Genomic DNA, 6,012 nt, shown 5'->3' on the forward strand with positions numbered 1-6,012 from the left:
CAACCCGCGCTGCGCCCCGCCCCTTTACCCGTCATGCCCCGAAAGGCTGCGGGGAGAGCGACTGCGCCTGCGCCTCCTGAAAGAGCCCTGGAGCGGGAAGGCTCTATTCCTGGCAGGCTCGTCTTTGCTGTGCTGTAATGAAAGTTAAAAGAATTTATTGTTAAAGTATGATAATTGGGAAAAGTGAGAAAGTTAGAAAAAAACATCCACAGACTTGGGCCTTGAATCAGTATTGGTCAGTGTCTAACCCCCTACCCAGACACTGGCTCAGAGCAAGTGAAGACGGAAGGGCGCTTTGCTGGGACAATTAAGGAGCAAGGAAGGGTGGAAATATGCCGAAAGAGTCCAGGCTTAGCCTAAAAATAAAGAGAGGAGGGATAGAGTTGAGAGGGAAAAACCAAGGGGTTATGGAGGTCGAAGAGCTGGTGTGAAGGAGAGAAAAGGTAAGGATCCAAAGTCATCAAAATGTTTATAAAATTTTCACAGAACAGGCTTGGGGGTGTCAAGAACCAAGATAGGGGCAATAAGATACTGGAAATTAGAAAGTTCTTCGTGAAGAAACTCAAGTCACCTAAGAAAATGGCAGGAGCCAAAATGATCTGGAAGACCGAGAAGTCTGGAGCTAGATTTCTCAATAAAGAAGCAAAACAAAAACAAAACCCTGGCAAGAGACCAGTGAAAAAGAGCCCTCAAATCAATGATTCTGTCAAACCCAGAATTTCCCTTGCCTATCTGAAAGTAGAGCATTTCTATAAAACCTTTCCTAAGATGAAATGGCATACAGGGAAGAATCAATTACCATAAGTTTCCATGGAAACTTTTTAAGCGGTCTCAGACCCCAAAAAATAAATTCTCTTAGGCTTTTCTGATACCATCTTAGGTCACACGTTGTTAATGGATGCACAAAATAAATCAACATAAGGCACAGATGCTCACACAGACAGTTCAAAGCTCTGGCAGCTTGATGTTCAGATGCTGTGTAGTTTCCAGGGAAGAAGTTCTGTATTGCCACTGATGCTCCCAGTTACTGCTGCCTCTACAAACAGCTAGCTGCAAGACAAATACTGAATGTTATTTTCACTTTTCACCTCTTTCTGTAAAAGGAAAAATCCCCTTTAGATTTTTGTTTTCTGTTAGCAAAACAGGTACTGATACAGGTCTTGCATAAAAGCAAAGTGGTGTAACATGAACTTTCAAAAAGAGGGGGATGCCTCTATTCTGCAGAGACTTTAGCGATTTAGGGTATTTTGTTTATCAGGCATTCTAGAGGGCTTAGTGGTAAAATTAGGATGGGAAACGGTGGAATATTAGGTTGGGGGAATGGAAATAGAAAAAAAATTCAAAAATAAGCCTGCAGAAAGGGTTTATATTTTGGATTATGGCCAGAAATGAGAAATGACAAGAATGTGGGGCATGGTGAGATTAGCAGCCTGGAAAGTTTTCAAAATAATTAGTCCCAGATGTCCCCTGATGGATTGCACAGAAACCTGCAGAGGGAGGTGGAGAAATGACTTAGCCTTTCTGGAATTTTTTTTACTTGCCTTTTTTTTTTAAACTAAAAATAAAATGTTGGGTTACCTGGGTGGCTCAGTCAGTTAAGTGTCCTACTCTTGATTTCGGCTCAGATCATGATCTCTGGGTTGTGAGGTTGAGCCCCAGATTGGGCTCCACTCTGGGCAGAGCCTGCTTGAGATTCTCTCTCTGCCCCTCTTCCCCTGCCATTCTCCCTCTCTTAAAAAAGAAATTAAAAAAAAAAAGTAAGATGTTATTGATACTTTAACAGACAGGCCCGAAATCTGTGAGTTGCGGGTACGATTACTAATAACAACTGTAACTGCTTTAAGGTCAAAAAGACTCATTTCCAAAAACAATACTCACTATCTATAAAAATCCAATCAATTTAGAAAAGCTCTAAAACTTTTTTAAGTTTCATTTATTTAAGTAATCTCTACACCCAGTGTGGGGCTCGAACTCACAACCCCAAGATCAAGAGTCATATGCTCTTCTGACTGAGCCTAAAAGCTCTAAAAATTTTTTTAATATTCTTTAAATTAGGGGTGCCTGTGCACCCCAATGTTTATAGCAGCAATATCCACAATAGCCAAACTATGGAAAGAGACCAGATGTCCATCGACAGATAAATGAATAAAGAAGATGTGGTGTGTATGTATATATATATACATGTATATATATATGTATATATATATATATATATATATATCTACAATGGAATAATACGCAGCCATCAAAAAATGAAATCTTGCCATTTGCAAGATTTGCAAATCTTGTAGTTCCACCATGGAACTAGAGGGTATTATGCTAAGTGAAATAAGTCAATCAGAGAAAGACAATTATATGATTGCACTGATACGTGGAATTTAAGAAACAAGGCAGAAGATTATAAGGGAAGAGAGGAAAAGATGAAACAAGACAAAACCAGAGAGGGAGACAAACCATAAGAGACTCTTAATCTTAGGAAACAAACTGAGGGTTGCTGAAGGGGAGGAGGGGGGTGGGGGGATGGGGTACCTGGGTGATGGACATTGGGGAGGGTATGTGCTGTAATGAGCACTGGGTATTATATAAGACTGATGAATCACAGACCTCTACCCCTGAAACAAATAATACATTATTTGTTAATTTGAAAATTTTAAAAATAATAAATTAGAGGTGCTTGGGTGGCTCAGTCGGTTAAGTGTCTGCCCTCAGCTCAGGTCATGATCCTCCCAGGGTCCTGGGATTGAGCCCCACACCAGGCTCCCTGCTCAGCGGGGAGCCTGCTTCTCCCTCTCCTCCCTGCTCATGCTCTCTCTCTCTGTCTCTCTCGCAAATAAATAAAATCTTTAAAAGTATATATTTTTTAAATTAAAAAATATTTTTACAGCTCAGAGACAGTAAACAGATCAATATTTGCCAGAGATTATCTAGGTGGAGGGTTGAATAGGTGAAGTACAGAGGATTTTTTTTTAAGACTTTATTTATTAGAACAGTTTTAGGTTCACAGTAAAATGGAGCAGAAAATACATAGAGTTCTCATATACATGCCTCCTCTACCCCCACACACGGCCTCCCCCACTACAATTGCTAGCAACACAGTAATACAGTTGTTATAATTGATGAACTATGCTGACTCATCATCATCACTATCACCCAGAGTCTATAGTTTATGTTGAGGTTCACTCTGGGTATTGTATATTCCATGGGTTTTGACAAATGCATGGTGACATATACCCACCATTGTAGTATCATACAGAATAGTTTCACTGTCTTACAAAGTCTCTGTTCTCTGCCTATTCATCTCCCCCTCCCCCCCAACCCTGACAACCAATGATCATTCAACAGTCACCAAATATTTTCTTTTCCAGAATGTCATAAAGTTGGAGTCATACAGTATATAGCCTTTTCCAATCAGCTTTTTTCACTTGGTAATGTTCATTTAAGGTTCTTCCATGTCTTTTCAGGACTTGATAGCTCATTTTTTTTAGCACTGAATAATATTTTTTTATTAACGTATAGCTGACTTTTTTATTTTTTTGAAGTATAGGTGAAGCTCTGAATAATATTCCATTGTCTGGATGTACCACAGTTTATCAATTCATTCACCTATTAAAGGACATCTTGGTTGTTTCTAAGTTTTGGCAATTATGAATAAAGCTGCTATAAATATCCATGTGGACATAAATTTTCCAATTCTTTGGATAGACACCAAGGACTGTGACTGAGGTATCATATGGTAAGAGTATGTTTAGTTTTGCAAGAAACCACCAAACTGTCTTCCAAACTGGCTGTACCATTTTGCATTCCCACCATCAATGAATGAGAGTTCCTCTTGCTCCACATCATCACCAGCATTTGGTGTTGTGTTTTGGATTTTCATCATTTTAATAGGTGTGTAGTGGTATCTCATTATTGTTTTAATTTCCATTTCCCTGATGGCATATGATATGGAGCATCTTTTCATATGCTTATTTGCTGTCTGTATATCCGCTTTGATGAGGTGTCCAAGTCTTTTGCCTCCCCCCCCCCTTTTTTTAACCAGGTTTTTGTTTTATTTCTGAGTTTTCAGAGTTCTTTGTATATTTTGGATAAAGTCCTTTATCAAATGTGTCTTTTGCAAATATTTTCTCCCATTTTGTGGCTTATCTTCTCATTCTCTTGGCCATTTCTTACATAATTATTATACGACTATTTACTATAAGAAATGTTTGGGGCGCCTGGGTGGCTCAGTCATTAAGCGTATGCCTTTGGCTCAGGTCATGATCCCAGGGTCCTGGGATCGGGTCCCACATCGGGCTCCCTGCTCGTCGGGGAGTCTGCTTCTCCCTCTCCCACTCCCCCTGCTTGTGTTCCCTCTCTCACTGTGTCTCTGTCAAATAAATAAATAAAATCTTTAAAAAAAAAAAAAAGAAAGAAAGAAAAATGTTTGAGGGGTGCCTGGGTGATTTAGTCAGTTAAGCATCTGCCTTCAGCTCAGGTCATGATCTCAGTGTCCCGGGATCAGGCCCTGCTTTGGGATCCCTGCTTGGCAGGGAGTCTACTCCCTTCTCCCTCTGCCCCTCCCCCTGTTCACTCTCTCTGTCTCTGTCTCTCTCTCAAATAAATAAGTAAAATCTTAAAAAAACAAAAAAAGAAAGAAAGAAATGTTTGAAAATACAAGTTTATATAGGGGCACCTGGGTGGCTCAGTAGGTTAAGCATCTGCCTTCGGCTTGGGTCAGGATCCCAGAGTCTCAGGATTGAGCCCCTCCTAGGGCTCCCTGCTCAGCGGTGAGTCTGCTTCTCCCTTTGCCCCTCACCCCGCTCGTGCTCTCTCTCTCTCTCTCAAATAAATAAATAAAATCTTTTTTTAAAAAAAACAAGTTTTTATAGAGTAAAAAGTTAAAGTTCCCTTTCACCCCACAATCTAATCTTCCTGCCCAAAAAATCTGATTGTTACTCTGTTACCCCTTCACACATTTTCTGTGGATTTACAGAACATAAAACATATAAGTGTACCTAGTATCAGAAAGTTTGTTTGGTTTTTGAAAATAAATTTACAAATACTATACCATTTTTTGCTTTTTAAAAAATATCCAATATGCCTTAGAGATCCTTCTACATGGCCCCAGTTCATTCTTTCAATCTTGTAACCTATGCATTCCAAAATACGGATGAATTGTGGTTTATTTAACCATGCTCCTGCTAACGTACTAGCATGTGAAGATCACCATAGTAAGTTCATGTAAGTTTAACTATATGTGCTGTATTATAGTTCTAAAGTTTTTCTTCATATAATTGTACATGTTTCTAATTAGGCTTATTAAATCTTTTAACAGTTTCTTATACTATTGTGAATGGGCTCTTTTTGGGGAGAGAACCCTTTTTTTTGTATGTTGTTTATAAGAAAGCTATTACATTTTGTATGTTTATTTTTTTAAAAGATTTACTCATGGGGTGCCTGGGTGGCTCAGTCAGTTAAGCATCTGCCTTCAGCTCAGGTCATGATCTCAGGGTCCTGGGTTCGAGCCCCACATCAGGCTCACCACTTCACTGGGAGTCTGCTCCTACCTCTCCCTCTGGCCCTCCGCCGCTCATGCTCTCTCTCTCTCTCTCTCTCAAATAAATAAATAAAATCTTTAAAAAAAGATTTATTCACTTATTTGAGAGAGAGAGAGTGGGGTGGGGGAAGGAGCATAAGGAGAGAATATCCAAGCAGACTCCCACTGAGTGCAGAGCCTGACACAGGGCTCGATCCCATGAACCATGAGATCAGGACCTAAACCAAAGCCAAGAAGAATCAGATCCCCGACCAACTGAGCCATCCAGGAAACCCTAAATTTTGTATGTTTATTTTGTATTTGTTCCCTTATTGGATCCTTAGTTCATTTAGCTTCTACATTGAATAAAAAATCATACCAGGTGCAAATAATGAGTTATAGATCCTTTGTATCAGTCAGTATTCAATCACAAAAACAGTATCCATTCAAGTTATTTGAAACAGGGAATTCAACACAGGAAATTGGTTATAAATATA

The sequence above is a fragment of the Neomonachus schauinslandi genome, chromosome 14, assembly GCF_002201575.2.
Source record: "Neomonachus schauinslandi chromosome 14, ASM220157v2, whole genome shotgun sequence".
NCBI classification, from domain to species: Eukaryota; Metazoa; Chordata; class Mammalia; order Carnivora; family Phocidae; genus Neomonachus; species Neomonachus schauinslandi.